The sequence below is a fragment of the Canis lupus genome, chromosome 2 (assembly GCF_011100685.1).
Source record: "Canis lupus familiaris isolate Mischka breed German Shepherd chromosome 2, alternate assembly UU_Cfam_GSD_1.0, whole genome shotgun sequence".
NCBI classification, from domain to species: Eukaryota; Metazoa; Chordata; class Mammalia; order Carnivora; family Canidae; genus Canis; species Canis lupus.
Window position 1 is genome coordinate 32689609 of NC_049223.1, and position 16464 is coordinate 32706072.

General features: G+C 53.5%; 1 protein-coding gene across 1 annotated transcript in view; it reads left to right on the top strand.

The window, feature by feature from the left end:
- The window catches only part of ADARB2 (adenosine deaminase RNA specific B2 (inactive)), a 333884-nt gene that overhangs the window by 121631 nt on the left and 195789 nt on the right, over nt 1-16464 (top strand). The window lies entirely within an intron of this gene.

The window sequence follows — 16464 nt, forward strand, 5'->3', positions numbered from 1 at the left end:
CCCGGAGCTAGTTTAGTTCTTCCCTGTCCTAATAGTGTTGAGCAACAGAAAAAAAAATATGCTTTCTTCCAAATTGTTCAGCGAGGACACAAGGAAGGCGTTTGCACCCTCAGTGTGACCCCCTGCCCCCGTGCTACCTGCATGGCTTTGTAAGCACCTGTCCTCCAATAAGGAGCAAAACGCGGTCAAAACCAGCCAGCAGGGCATCCCCGGGTGGCTCAGGGGTTCAGCGCCTGCCTTTGGCCCAGGGCGTGATCCTGGAGTCCCAGGATCGGGTCCCACGTCGGGCTCCCTGCATGGAGCTTGCTTCTCCCTCTGCCTGTGTCTCTGCCTCTCTCTCTCTCTCTCTCTATCATAAATAAATAAATAAATAAATAAATAAATAAATAAATAAATAAATCTTTAAAAAAAAAGAGAATATTATTTTAAAAAAAACCAGCCAGCAAATGCACCGAATGCATAACCACGTTCACTCACAATCGTTTTCTTCTGGCTGAAACCTAACCCAGGTGACGATCATGAGCCCCACGGATGCAGTGCTTTTCAACATTATTTTTCACGATGAGCAAGGAAGCAAAATATTAAAACAAATAAAACCAAGCTCTTCTGTTTCCTGGATGAGAGTAAAGCTTCGGCGGCTCCTTCTCTTCGCCAAAGGGACCCCTGAAGGCCCAAAGAACTCGATTAATACTCAGGAGCCTTCATACCAGAAATCATTATTATTTTTTTTTTGAGGTCAAAACCCTTGCTCAGAGGAAAACCAATTGCACAGCCAAATTATGTGTAAACAAGAGAGGAGATGAGAACCCTTGGTAGGGGAAATGAATATACAAGCAGCTATAATAATTTTAACCAGAATTTAAAGCAAACTCTTTTGAGTGCCAGAAGACAGAAAATTTGCAATTCCCCAATGTAATTGAGTATACTTTTATAGACTTCATTTTTGTTTTGGAAATTAATTCTTCCACAATAGAGATACTCCTGGTTAATTTAAGTTATAATTAAAAACAACCGTAGCTTATATATATTGATTTCATTACATTGTATTTCATTTCTATTTATTGTTTCACATTTTAACGAGTTAATAAAGGAGCGGTTTTATGTATTCCCTCCTACTACTCACGAACACAAGCTACTTTTTGAATAGAAATCACATTTGTGCAGCACATTTTTTTTTGTCTCCCGCGACCATAATGACAGTTGTGCATTGCTGACATAAGTCATGGGGTAGAAGTCAGGAGTCTGTGGTGTGTCTGGGGCCGGGGATGGGGCGGGGGGAGGCTGTTTTCGGGGCTTTACAGGCAAAAGCAAATCCAGCTTTCACTGGAAAGACCAAGGTCCTGAGGGACTTCCTGGTCCCCACCTGCCGGCTGGGGTGTGAACTTACCACCCGGGAGGTCGGGTGACTGCGTGGGGAGGTCACATCAGGGCAGCGGCCCCATCCCACAGGCACTTGGAGATACCGGCCTGGCCCGGCCAGGCTGCTCCCAGCACAGCCTCTCGAGTCTGGAAGGAACGGGACAGCAGGTGCATCAGAGGACGTCGGCTGAGCCTCTCCCGACCATCCCTCCTCTATGTCTCGGCTTCTTTTTTTTTTTTTTTAAGATTTTATTTATTTATTCATGAGAGACACACAGAGAGAGGGGCAGAGACACAGGCAGAGGGAGAAGCAGGCTCCATGCAAGGAGCCCAATGTGGGACTCGATCCCGGCTCTCCAGGATCACGCCCTGGGCTGAAGGCGGTGCTAAACCACTGAGCCACCAGGGATCCCCCGCGTCTCGGCTTCTTAAGTTCGAGACGTGTGGCCCTCAGACGCGTGGCCCCGTGTGCTCCTGCCGGCCTGGCTCGGCCTTGACATCCCTCTGGCTGCCGCCCTCTGCGTCCTCAAGTATCTTGTCACCAGCCCGGGAGTAGAAAATCCCAGCCTGGAGTGCAGGACCCCAGGGCCCTTTCGCGACGTGACGTTTGATCTTGGGGAGGCCACCCGTTCCCTTAGGCCTGCGTCTCCGGCCCTATCCGCGCCCCGGGCAGTGGGGAGGACAGCCTAACAGACCACATGCAGAAACCCTTTGTAACACGGGGAGCTCCGCAGATGCTCGAGATCATACCCGTGTTATCAAAGGTCCTGTCGGGATACAGAATTCTGTCAACCTTTGTAGGACGGTGACCCCTTGCACCGTCTTACTGTGCGGCGCGTGAAGTTTCACTTGCCTCCTGGGGTAGAGAGCAGACTTTTCGGAGCATTTGATGTTGAAATGCAGCCTCTGCGGAATTAGGCTTCGTCAGTGGTGATCTAAGGCCGGAAGCCAGGGGGGTTGTGATTCCAGGGGATCGCGGGGGCTTTTATTAAAGCACGACCCAACAATGATCTCGTGGCGACAGGCAGGATCCAGCAGCTCGCGGGGAGGAAGGGCGACGTGGATTACCACAGGGACCAAAGGGGAGTCTGTGGGCACGCAGCCACGCAGCAGGCTCCGCCCAGAGCTTGGGGCGCGCTCTCAAAGGGGACTCACGGTGGCTCTTCCGTGGAGTGAGGAAGGCAAGCAGAGCCGGGAGTCTCCTGCTCCATCCGACGGGATGTGGGGGTGTGAAGCCAGGCAGGGCGGGCCACCGGGCCGTGACTGCCGGGCTTCCCTGTAAGCGGGGACTTGGGGCCGTTGATAAGGAGGACCAGGAGGCCAGCAGCCTGAGGACACAGTCGCATGCAGGGGGGTGAGCGGCTGGGCCACCGAGGCCTCCGCGATCTTTACCGTGGGCCTGGCCTGACGTGCGTCCTTACTCTCAGGTGAAGGAAAGCCCACCAGGAGAAAAAATGCCCAGGTTTAGTTGTTCTTAACGGCTCCACGCGGTCCGTTGTGGCTGCATGACCTTGTCAGATCCCCCCAAAGAACACATCTCCGCAGGGACAGTCAAGGCAACCAGGGCAATCAGGGCAGCAGGGGAAGCCGCTTGCTTCCCACACCATGGCACGTGCAGCAGGGTTGGGGTCGTCCACGGTGGCTCCGTGGCCTGGAGCCTCAGTGACCTGGAACACCTGATGGGGCAGGGGGCTGAGCGGCCCCCTTCGGCTGACGGCGGCTCTGTGACGGGGATTCGCCCATCCCCAGGACAGGGGGCATGGCTGGAGTAGACACAGAGCTGAGCGGGTCCCCACGGCCCTCCTGCGTGCATCGGTCAGCATGCAGGTGAGACGGGGACCTGCTCCAAGCCTGTTCAATGGGCTGCCAGCCCCTCCAGCAGGACGTTACAGCTGGTTGGCAAGGGGCCGGGGTCTGCGGCAACCCCAATCAAGAGCCACGGGTGCGGCTGCAGTGCCAGCTGTGCCCCGTGGGCCGCGATGGGGAGGGAGGCACGCTCTGCTTCGTGGCTGCAAGGCCTGGTGTGGGCTTGTCACCGCGGGCATCGCCCTTGCCACGCGTGCGTCGGCTTGCCTCCTTTGTTGTAGATGAATAAGCCATATAGACATGAGCTGCTTTCTGGACTCCCCTCTGTTCTGATGACCTGGGGCCTGTTTTTGTGCCAGGCCCACACTGTTGGGATCCCTACAGCCTTGCGGAGTCTCTTGAAGTCTGGGATTATGACGCTCCCGGGTTTGTTCGTTCTCGCCATTGCTCTGGCGATTATATGGGGTCTTCCGTGGTTTCCACCCGAGTTTTAACATTATTGGCTCCGGTTCTGTGAAAAATGATGGTGGTGTTTGGACAAGGCTTGCATTCAACCTAGATTGTTCAGGGTGGTGGGGACATTTTGACCATTTTGGTTCTTCCAACCCGTGAGCATGTGATGCCTTTCCATTTCTTTGTGTCCTCTTCAATGTCTTTCATCTGCATTTTATACTTTCCAGAATACAGGTCTTTTACCTTCTTGGTTAAATTTATTCCCAGGTATTTTAGTCTTTTGGGTACAATTGTACATGGAATCGTTTTCTTAATTTCTCATTCTGCTACTTCGTTATTAATGTACAGAAACGCAACAGATTTCTGCATATTAATTTTGTATCCTACGATTCAACTGAATTCATTTGTCAGTTCTCATGGTTCTTTTGGTGGAGTCTTAGGGTTTTCTATGGATAGTATCACGTCATCTGCAAGGAGTGATAGTTTTACTTCTTCCTCAGCAAAGGGGATGCCTCTTATTTCTTTATCTTGTCTAACTGCTGCAGCTGGGAGGGAACGCAAGCTGGGGCAGCCCATGTGGAAAACAGTACGGAGGTTCCTCAAAAAAAATTAAAAATAGAGCTAGCTACCCTACGATCTAGTAGTTCTGCTACTGGGTATATGTTCAAAGAAAATGAAAACACTAACTCAAAAAAATAAAACTGGGTGGCAGGCACTGAGGAGGGCAGTTGACGGGATGAGCACTGGGTGCTATTCTGTATGTTGGCAAGTTGAACACCAATAAAAAATAAATTTATTATTAAAAAATAAATAAATAAATAAATAAATAAATAAATAAATAAATAAATAAATAATAAAAAAATTAAAGGCCAAAAAAAATTAATGCAAAAAAAAGAAAGAAAGAAAGAAAAGAAAAGAAAAGAAAAGAAAAGAAAGAAAGAAAGAAAAGAAAAGAAAAGAAAAGAAAAAAGAAATGCACCCCTATGTTTACAGCAGCATTTTCAATGATAACCAAATTATGGAAAGAACCCAAATGCCCATCAACTGATGGATGGATAAAGAAGGCACAGTGTATTTAGATGAGGGAGCATTACTCAGCCATCAAAAAGAATAAAATCTGGCCATTTGCAATGACCTGGGTGGACCTAGAGTATATTATGCTAAGTGAAACCAGTTCGTCAGAGAAAGACAATTGTCATATGATTTTGCTTATAATGCAAAATCTAAAAAAACAAAACAAACAGAAAAAAAAAACTACGGATTCTTTGTTTTTAAGATTTTATTTATTTATTCATGAGAAACACAGAGAGGAGAGAGAGAGAGGCACAGACCCAGGCAGAGGGATAAGCAGGCTCCATGCAGGGAGCCCGACGCAGGACTCGATCCTGGGTCTCCAGGATCATGCCCCGGGCTGAAGGTGGTGCTAAACCGCTGAGCCCCCCGGGCTGCCCAACCTACGGATTCTTAAATGCAGGGAACCAACTGGTGGTGGCCAGACGGGAAGTGGGTGGGTCAGGAGATGGGCAAAAAATAAAAAAATGGAATTAAAAAGGTACAAACTTCCAGTTACAAAATAAATCAGTAACTCAGAGGGAAAGTAGAGCGTGGGGAACATAGCCAGCGATCCTGCACTAGTGGCGTGTGGGGGCAGACGGCGGCACACTTACGGGGTGAGCACTACGTCGTGTATGGGGTATGGGATCAATGCACCGTACACCTAGAACGAAGATAACATCGTGCGATGATTATCCTTCAGTTTAAGAAACAGAAATACACGTATAGGGACAGACACATGCAGAGTCGCTGAGACTCACACGGAAGAGCCCAGGAGGAGATACCGTGAAACACTCAGAAGCGACCCCGTTGTTCCATCTCGCAGATGTGCACTGAGGCCATGAGCCCGTGCACGGTCACGCCGGGTCCCAGGCTGGCTGGTTTCGGAGCTCCTGCTCACGGGTGAAGGCACCACGTGGCCCTGAGCTCCCTGCACGCACGGAGATGGTTGGCATCCCCCCACCACCACCACCACGAGCAAACATAGACGAACCCTCTGGTACCTCCTGCTCAATTCTGCTATGATGCTAAAACTGATCTAAAACTAACGTCTTTGAGACTAATGTCTTCATCGCCAAAAGGAAGGCCGGGGCAGAGACGCCACCAGCAGACCGAGGCCTCTCTGCTCTTTTGGAACTATGGCAACGACAGAAACAACTAGAATGCCTTGTTCCCTAATAGACAATCGCTTGTACATCTGGTCGACCCACCTGCAAATCCCGTGGTTTATGGAGGGGGACGGTGTCTCTGTAAACAGGGCACAACGTGTGTCCATTGGAGACCAGGCAGGGGGACTGCATGGACCGCTGGACAGGGTCGGCAGCTTCAGGAAGACGTGTCATGCGCAACCGAGAGGGGTCACACTGGGAGAACCCGAGAGCAGACTCGGCGCAGGGAGGGTCCGGATGGGAGCGAAGGGTGGGTCGTGAGGTCGGAGCTGCCACGGGGTCGAGGTCTCCGTGTCGTGTGGTCGCTCTTCCCCGACTGTCTTCATCGTTACGGGGCGTTCGGGCTCCATGTAGACAAGCAGAGTGCGGGGAGCACGGGGGCCCCCAGAGTCCCCAAGTGACTCAGAACGAAGCCGCTTCCCCAAACGCACGGTAGGGTGTGCGCGGCAGCTGGACACAGTGCCCCGACGTGCTCGGCAACTTTCTCTCAAGTCATGTGTATCCTGCAACTCCCTGTCTTCGTCTTTCTTCAATAAAATGCAGAAGTTACACATATAAGCCGTGGAAGTGAGTGTGAGCCGGACCTCAGCGAGCTGGCGTGGGGGGCCTCGGGGTCTGCGGGGCAATCCCACCTCTCGCCAACGACGGGCGGCCAGGGCGGGACTCGCACACTGCATCGCTCCCTCCAATGAGCTGCAGACAAGGAGATGCACATGGGGATGCAAGCCAGGCGGGGCTGGGCAGCAGGGTAAACTGAGTCAGCAGGGGCTCAGAGGCCTCGTCCCGTGGGCACCTCCCCATTCTGCCCGCCTGGCAGCCAGGCCCCTGGTCTGGGCACCTCAGCTCCCACTGGACTAAGCCTTCAGCCTGCGCCCCAGTCCGCCACCCACCGCCCGCCGCCTGCCTCTGCTCCGCTGGCCCCCACTCATCCACCTCAGCCTGGCTCACGGGCTCTGCTCCCCGGGGACGCCCCAGTCTTGGTCCTGCCGTGCAGAAAAGTATGAAAATTTTAGCCAAAAAAAAAGTTTGTTCTGTATTCATTGGTAACGGGGGCAAGACGCCAGGTGGTGTCTGTGACCTGGGAGATGTAGGGCCGGCAGCCTACCTGCTGTGGTCGCTTCACGCCGGGGTCCTGGCTCCCACCCAGCGAGCTGCCCTGAGAAGTGGCCGCTACATTCGCCTGCAGTTCGCCCGGAACTCACGGTCGGGGGCGTCCCGCACTGCCCTCGGTCTGGCAGCCGCCGTCCTGGGCCGCGGTAGGTCCCCCTCACCCCCACCAAGGCATCTGCTAACGCGGTTACTTGAGTTGCTGTGTCTGGAGTAGCTTTGTATGCTCCACTGTGGGGAACTTTCGGGGCGGGGGGTGTGGACAGCAGAGGGACCGAATGAGCGCCTGCTGGCCCGGCGTCCTGCAGCGAGCGGGCACCGTGCCCCTTACCCCGCTCACCTCCCAGCAGCGCTGCACACGCTCCCACCCTCCCTGCGTCCCAGGGGGCACACAGGCTCCGAGGGGGTGGCTTCCCCAGGACCCCCGGTTCTTAGGGGCAGGATGGAGCCCAAACCGTGACGGTCCAGTGCCCGACTCACTTGTGGATGCAGAACCCGAACATCACCCCTCGGAGACCACATGCAACATGCCTGGGAACCATCCCGTGGGCCGTGAACAGCACCCAGGGTCACCGGCTCATGGGAAAACCCACACACAGTGCCTCCCGGCCCCTCCCCAGAAGGATGTGGGAGGGGATCACACACCCCATCTCCTCAGCACCCCCACCCCCCTTCCAGCAGCCCCTAGAGGTCCCCTTGGTGCTGGGCCCTAACAGACAGGGGGTGAGGGATGGAAGGCGGGTGGTTCAGGGAGACGCAGCCCCTCCAACCTTGGGGGGGGGTCCCATCTGGAAACCCCGCGCCTCCTGACCCCACTCAGCCCCCCAGCCGACTCGTCCACCTGCCCAAGGGCACCACCTGGCCAACGGCCCAGACAGGTGCATCAGCAGGTGCAAGAAGGGGGAAACCCTGGGGGCATGGAGTGGGTGCACCCCCCCCCCTGCGGATGACCCCACAGACGCACATCTGCGCGGCTCTCACACGCGGGTTACTGTCGCTCTGCCTATTTCTCTGCTGCCAAACGGGCTGCTCCGCGTCTTTAGGACCCATTATTCGCCGTGATGACCACCTGCGAGCTGGCACTAACGAGTCATACATTTCTTCCTACCAGAAAATAATCAGCAGTGAGAATACAGAATCAAACCACTACCTTTTTAATGAGCTAAGCAGTCTGGCCATTAATTTATAGCAGCTCCTTAAGCAGCCAGGGGAATATATTAGCTTTCGGGTTTTTTCTTTCTTCTCCTTCTTCTTCTTTTGAAAAACAAAAACAGAATTGCTCTGCTCATAAAAACCAGTCCCGGGCAAGCCGCTCCATGAGGGGTGAATTAATTAGCACGACTTATTAAGGTTTTACTGCTATTGATTCATTCTGCTCTATCAATAATCTTAATTCATCCACAAAACCAATTCAGTTTAATAACTTGTAAGGGGAAGTTAGAGACCTGTGTTGCCGATTAAAAAGCGACTTCCCAGATGCTCCCGTCGGGTTGTTTCTCTGCGGGTCGTTACGTCCCTGGGTCTCCTGGTGGCCTCGCTGGCAAGGATGCATCCCGGAGCCCTGGCTTCCTGGTCACCCTGCACCATAGGCTCCTCCCACTGCGTGCCAGGTAACGCATCCCCGCCTGTCCCCGCTGAATTGTGTCCCCCAAGTTCTTGTGTGTAACCCTAACCCCAAGACCTCAGAACATGACCGTGTTTGGAGATGGGGTCTTTGAAGAGATGGCTAAGGTAAGACGGGGTCACTCAGATGGACCCCAATCCAGTCTGGCTGGGGTCCTTATAAGAAGAGATCAGGACACAGACACGTGCAGAGGGACAGCCACGTGGGGACACGGGGAGGGGACGGCGTCCACACACCCAGGATGGAGGCCTCGGGGACACCTGCCCTGCCCCCCAGACCACAGGCTTCAGCCTCCAGGACGGGGGACAGTGAACATCTGTTCTGTGAGCCCCCAGGTTGGGGTGTCGGTTACAGCCGCCCCAGTGACCTCCCGAGGTCCCCTTGTTTCCTCCTTCCCCTGCATCTGCTCGGCCTGTTTCTTCCCCTAAATCTGCACCACGTGTCAGCACCGTCCGCTCAGGAGCACCAGGTGCCTCCGTCAGGCGCAGGAGTCCTGACCTCTGTGAGCAGGAGAGGGCAGTAGGCAGGCCCTGGGCGCCCCCTCCCGACTGTCCACCCACCTGAGCTGCTCCCCCTCCTCACCTCCCCGACTGGCAAGGACCCCCGCTCCCCAGCCCCACACCTCCCTCCAAGGCCTGCTGTGAACGCTGTTCCTGGGTCACCCGGTCCCTCTGGGACATGTGTGGGGTTCCAATCAACGGGACGCTGGCCTGTGTGGTATGTCGTGTGTCGGTCTTGCCGGGCATTGGTTTGCTAGCATGGGCGTGACTCGCACCAGCTTCCTTCCCGCCCAGGAGCGCTGGTCCCAGGTGACATCCTGGGCGAGAACAGCCCTGGAAGCTGCTGACACGTGCTCCCTTTGAGGAGAGTGCTCTCCTCTCCCTTCTAAAGTCCAAGGCCAGCCCAGGTTTGCCCTCAGGAAGCGCAGCGTCTGGTACCGGCCGAGCCTTACCTTGCGCACATCTTGTTTCTTTCCAAGAGCTCGCTCAGACAGACCAGGGAGTCCATCAAGGAGGTAGGATTAGCGTTGTCTGGGAGTAAGGGCCAGGGGTCCCCAAAGCCCAAGCGATCTGGCCGTGCTGGCAGGAGGGCTGGCGCGGAGCACCCTGACTGCCTGTCCAGCGGACCTTCCATCATACGTCCAGGGAAAAAATCCCTTCCTTCATACGCCTCGGCCACCAGTTTGAGGGGCTGATTACAGTGGGCTCAGCGGGCAGTAGGAGCGGCAGCAGACGGCCTTCTCAAGGGACACTGTGCAGACCAAAACCCAGGCTGGGTGACTCAGTTTCCCCCTGCAGTCACGCGGAGCCTGGTTCACAGCCTGGTTGCCTGTGCTGTACCAGAGATGGTTTGTCACAGAAAGCCCTGAAGGAAGGCCGGGGGCAGACAGCGTGTGTGCGAGACAGGTTGCGCAGTGCTCGGGGCTGGGGGGGGGACAGGTGGAGACAGAAGGGGGCCCCCCCGCAGACGTGCTCGTCGTTCACCTTCAGCAGGAGCACATTTCGGATCCCGGCGGTTTGCTGATTTGGGCGGCAGCACGTTGTTAGTCTGTGTGTAGCCTCAACGTAGGAAGAGAAAATGCCGGAGAAAGCAGAGAGGCCTGGGATAAATTATAGTTTGCAACAAGCACTCTGTAAATATTTTTATGAAACCGCAAACAAAACCTGTCATATCGGCTTTAAGGAAAATAAAAGCAGATCAAAAGTCCCACTTCTCAAGTCGGCTATCTGATTTAAGGATCGTGGTCGCCGCGCCTCACGGCAAGTACGGCGCTGCCGCAGGGAACGGACACGCGTCCAGGCGGGACCCACCACGGAGCAGCTTTAGGACGTGGTCCTGCTTTTAAATGTATCTTCACTTGGAGCACATTTGAAGTTATTCTTAGAAACATTGATTCTTTCACATCAGTCAACGCTTATTTATTGGAACAAACACACGGAATTGATTTAATTCCATTAAACCAAGAAGACCCCAAACCCATATCATCTGAGAGGCAGATTTCCCATCCAAACTCAGTGGATATTCGTTCCGAGTTATGGCCCAGATTCATTGTGACGTGATTTTTTTTTAATTATACGATGAAACCAGTCTTGTTCTTCATTTTCATCATTAACGTCAAACAGCTAACATTTCCAGAAAAAGAAACAGCCCCCACCCCCGCATGAGCTTCCTGGAAGAGCCAAGAGGCTGTCGTCGTCCCCCGCGCTCTGCACCCTCGCCCTCCTCCACCTCCCATCTGTCCCCACGCTGCCCCATCCTCGTCCTGTGCGAGTGTCAGACTGGCCGTCCCACCACAAGTGTGGCCCTTCTAGGGTAACGACTCACACGCCAACCCAGCGGGCAGGTGCTGAGGACACCCCATGTCGGCATCACCCAGGGTAATAAGGTAGCACCTCAACACGGGCCTCCAGGAAGACACAGGCAGATTCGGCACACGTCCACTGCAGGGCCACCCGTGTAGGAGGGAGGCGTGTGTCCCCCACCTTCACGGGTTGCTGGAGGGCTCACTGAGCACCTACCATGCCATGGCCCCCACGTTGGTGCTAAACAGCTAAGTGCCCCACACAGGAAGGTACCCAGGCCGAGACACAGCTCAGTGAACAAGCATTTCCAGTGCATTTACCAAAACGTCCGATCCCAGCCTTGATCTGCTGGACCCTAAACCCCTTCCAGCATGGCCCACTCAGCACCCAGAAATACCGTTAGAAGACAACACCTCACGATTAAACACATCATAGCAGACTGCCTCTAAGAACATGTAAGTTGGGGGCACCCAGCTGGTTCAGTCGGTGGAGATTGTCTTGACCTCAGGATCGTGACTTCGAGACCCATGTTCAGTGTAGGAATTATTTAAAAAGAAATAAAATCTCGGGATCCCTGGGTGGCTCAGCGGTTTGGCCCCTGCCTTCTGCCCAGGGCGTAACCCTGGAGTCCCGGGATCAAGTCCCACATCGGGCTCCCTGCACGGAGCCTGCTTCTCCCTCTGCCTGTGTCTCTGCCTCTCTCTCACACACATCTCTGTGTTTCTCATGAATAAATAAATAAAATCTTTTTTAAGATAAATAAATAAATAAATAAATTTTTAAAAAGAAATAAAATCTTAAAATTTTTTTTAAAATTCTTAAAAATTAGATAAAAGTATATGTTATACTAGAGTTTGGTGGTAATTTAAAAATATCTAGACATTTATATGTGCACGAGAAAAGAAAGCTCGTTCTTGCTGCTACAGACCAACATGTATGAAGTTTTTTATGCACAGAGTGAACTCTTACTTCCAGAATGCGGTTCTCAGGGGTGATTTAGTAATGTATTCAAGGAAGAAAACAATGATGAACGATGAAAATTATTCTTAGCTTCCTTTTTGATTTAAATAGTAATTGCCAATATCCCAAGGCAGTATATGGAAATGTAGGAATAAAAAACAAGCAGCCCCCATTTCTGCCATTCTTTCAAGAAGTCATTTACAAGAAAGTCTTGAGCGTCGTATCTTATAAAACCAGCAGCATAATGCATTTCAAGGGGGAAAAGTCCTGATATTCTCAGAAAATAATTTCTCTGTGTCTAGAATACTAAGGTAAAGATGATCAGATTTATAGGCAATTAAATCCTTAGCTGATTTGAAGATGCGGCGAATGGATACATCTAATTTTTAATAGGGAGACAGGTGCTCAGGTAAAAATATTCATTTCCTAAGGCTTCCTCCTCTGCAGCTCATCGCAATGGAATTTAAGAATAAAATTAGAAACTGAAAAATAGGCTGCGTGTGGGCCCAGAGGCAGGCTTCGCTGGCCGCGTGGTGTATCACCGACTCGGCTGTGCCAGCCCCACTCCCGTGCAGGGGGAGCCAGGACCGCCGTCCCCTCCGTGGCCCGCTGGCCAGGCCGGGGCTTCTGCAGACAGCTCGTGGGGGCGGAGCTGCACGAGGGGTGACGCCGTTGACACGGTCACCACAGGTGTGACGAGTCAGCACATGAATTCCGGATTCCAGTCTCCTCTGTCCGTCTGTCTCCCACCCCTTCCCCTGACCCCTGTCCTGACTCAGGCCGTTCCCGGTCATCTAGTCCATCACTCTTACCCCTCTGGGGAGGAGGTGGGGGGTAAAATTGCCGGAGGGGCCCAAGGTGAAGGGCGAGCCTAACATGCATGCTTCCTCCAACTGGTGCATCAATTTTTTAAAAAAGACATCATTTTGGGTGCAAAAGTCAACATTTCGGGAGCTTGGCACAGGTGTTAGTAAATCACACATACTCACCGTTTCCCAAGCATCGCTTTCAGACGCCTCAGAGAAGAGTCACGTGGTAACTCCTCCTCGAAGACCACCTGCCTCTTTGTGTCCCTCCTCCTTCCCCTCCTCCCCTGATCCTCCTCCTCCCGCTCCTCCCCTCCTTCCTCTCTCCCTTCCTCCCCCTCCCTCCTCTTCTTTTGTAGTTTGTAAACTAGTAACTAGGCAAAGGGCCACTTACTAAAACCACAAACTCTACTCCGAGGCTCAGTTCCCCCAGGCCGTTTGGCGTGACATTGACTTTGGGTGGAGCCCTCTTAACAGAGACCCCAGTGCAAGTGTCCCTCCAGGCACCCCTGGTCTCTGGCCGGTGCGGGTCCCCTCGCTTGAGCACTTCCTCTCCGACCCCAGGTTCCTCTAGAGAAGTGCATCCAGAGTCAAAGCACGGCCTCTGCCATTGCCCCCCGGGCTTCAGCTTCTGCAGGCATCAGCACAGCCTAAGGCCTGGTGACCCGGGCACGCCTCCCATGTAACCTGCGAAGTGTCCTGCTCACTTAGAGCAGGTGCCACAGCATGGATTCATGAGCCACACAGAGCTGCTCCGGACAGGGTCACGCTGTGCGCTGTGGTGTCTGAGCGTCATTCAGAGACCAGGCCTCGGAGCCGGGCGCCCCAGGAGAAGTCGCTGAGGCTGCTAAGCAGCCTGGGGTCAGGTGAGGTACTCAGCCATTCTGGGACCCGCTTCCTTGTCTGAGAAGCCGCTGTCCCTTCACAAATGTTCTCGAGCCCCCGCCACGCGTGGGGCAATGTGCGAATCCTCGTCAGGAAGCAGGGGTGAGACACCGCCATCCAAGACACTGAGCACTTGGATGTGTCATTGACGGAGTGATGTCATTAAAGCGTCGGCATGAAATGCATCCATGGCCGTGCTCTGGGGGTGTCGGGGCAGAGCTGGGGAAGCACAGAGTCCTGAGCACTGCGCCTCCCTGAAGAGGGCTGCTGGCTTTGCAAAGCAGGAGCCCATCCCGAGGGGCAGCGGTGGGCAGAGCAGTGGGCCTGGTCACGCCGCGGGAGGTCTGAACATCAAGCTGAGGCTGCAGAACGGCACCAGGTCTGGGGAACCGACTTCTGCTGTCTAGGCAGGGGCTGGGGTGACCACTGCGCCGCGCGAGGGAGCTCATGTGTCCGAAGTTTAGCAAACGTTGGGGGAAAGCAAGCCTGGAATGCACGGGGTTTGTTGGGTTTTCTTAGAAGAGCATTCAGAAGCCCGGGGGCGGGTTTCCAAGAGGCCAGACAATGACTTCCAAATGCTCACACAAAATTGTGAGGTCTGGGGTTCTTTCAAGAGGGGACCCATAGGGGCACTGGGCTCAGTCAGTTAAGTGCCTGACTCTTGATTTTGGCTCAGGTCATGATCTCAGGGTCCTGGGGTGGAACCCTTGCATCAGGCTCTGAGCTGGCAGGGAGTCTGCTTCTCCTTTTTCCTAACACCCACCCCCCAACCCCAGCTTGCACACTGCTCTCTCGCTCTCTCTCAAATAAATAAATAAAACCTTAAAAAAAAGAAGACCCCATAGACATCTTGTGATTATCAGAAAGAACTTTAATCAGCAATATCTACAATCGCTGGATCTAGTGATACCATCTAGTCCTTCACTCCTTCAGTTTGCAAAGCCTGCAATTCCCTGCGCCAGCTCTGAAGCCTAAAGGAGAAAGAATCCTTACGTAAATCGTGTGCCTTCTGCCCCAGAGCTTCTATTTTCTTTCCTGATGGGAGTCTTCTGTACTTATATATCTGCTTCTCTTACTCTTTTTGAGTGGATCGTGATCATATCATTAGATGTTCATAAAAATCTCCTTACCTTGGGATTAGAATTTAAAAGAATATAGTTTTAAAAAATAAAAGAATATAGTTTTTATATGAGCCAGTTTTAAAGAAAAGAACACACAGCATCAGAGCAACCAAAGGTCGTAGCAGTCGGATGGCTCCGTACAGGCTACAGAGGGTCGCGTGTGGCATACGGGTAAGTGCAAAGTGTGTGACTCGCACTCGGGTTCAGAGTACAAATCGCCATACCCGGCTAAGCGTTGCTGGCTGTCAGCTGACGATCAGAGCTGCACTTGCTCCAGAAGAGCAGCCTCTGCTACTGGACGGTCAACATCCCTGAGATGCTCGGTTGTGGGTTCGCCGGAAGGGAAGTGCGCTGAACCTCCCACGGTAAACTCCCCGCTAACCGGTAAAACTGACAGCGCACAGCTCGTGAGGGCACGCGGCCGGGATTCCAGGCACCCGTTCTTCGGAGCAGCAGCTTTTTGGGAAGAGAAATTAAGATTGCCGGGAACGGGATCCCTGGGTGGCGCAGCGGTTTGGCAACTGCCTTTGGCCCAGGGCGCGATCCTGGAGACCCGGGATTGAATCCCACGTAGGGCTCCCGGTGGATGGAGCCTGCTTCTCCCTCTGCCTGTGTCTCTGCCTCTCTCTCTCTCTCTGTGTGTGTGTAACTATCATAAAAAAAAAAAAAAAAAAAAAAAAAAAAAGATTGCCGGGAAGAAGGAACAATTTCCTAGTCCCGTCCTTTCAAAGAGACACACGTCCACAGTAACGATGGGTGACCGTGTACTCGTTGCCCGAACCTCGAACCTACTGGGGACTGGCCAAGGGGACGTGCGTAAAAAGGAAACCATCACGGGGCGGGGAGGGGGTATCCATGAGGTCTGCCCCCAGGCAACCAGACCACTGGTACATGCTCGGGGTAGAATCAAACATTACAAGTGGTTAAATCAACAGATACTGACCTTCTTACGAAGCAATAGGATCTGGTAAAAAGACAGAAATTTTTTAAAAATCAATGATGATGTCATTAAAATCAGATGTTGTATGTGGAGGAACCCAAAGTGCACAGGACTCGGCCAAAGCAGCCAATCTGAGAAGTCTACACGCTGCAGGGTTCCAGCTTTCGGGATGTTCAGGGAAAGGCACCGCGGGAAAAGATCCGGGAGGGGCTGGGGGTGAACAGGTGGGGTTGGGGGGCGGCCTATGGGGCAGGGGGCCCAGGGATGCTGTGATGACACATGCATGTCGTGCATCCATCCAGACCCCGAGATGCACAGCACCAGGGTGAGCCGGTGTAGACTCTGGATTCAGGTGACGCAACGTGTCCACACGGGCTCATCCCTGGTAACGGATGTACCATGGGGGTGGCTGTGATGATAATGGGGAGGTTGTGCGTCCGGCGGACAGGGGTGTATGTGGGGGTCTCTGTACCTTCCGCTCAGTTTCCCTGTGAACCTGAAACTGCTGTAAAAAAAAAAAATTCAGTTTGGACCGAACATGATGCCCTACCGACCCAGGAAGAGCTCGTGTCTCTGTCTCCGTGTCCCCCACCTTGTGCGTGTTTGGGGGTGCGTGTGCCATGCACACCCACAGGGAAGGGTCTGCTTGCTCTGCAGAGGCCCCATTGTTCGTCATCGTTCATTCATTCAGTGGCTTCTGCTGATGACCTCTCAGCAGCACCTCAGCGGCCACAGGGGTGGAGAGGAGGATCCTGCTGGGCTCCTGGGAGTCCCACAGGGGACGGGGTGCTCCCTGGGGCCAAGGGGAAAAGGGACTCCTGGGGGGAGAAAGCTAATGGGACCTAGGAGTTGGGCACCCATGTGCGCCCCGTGCTAGC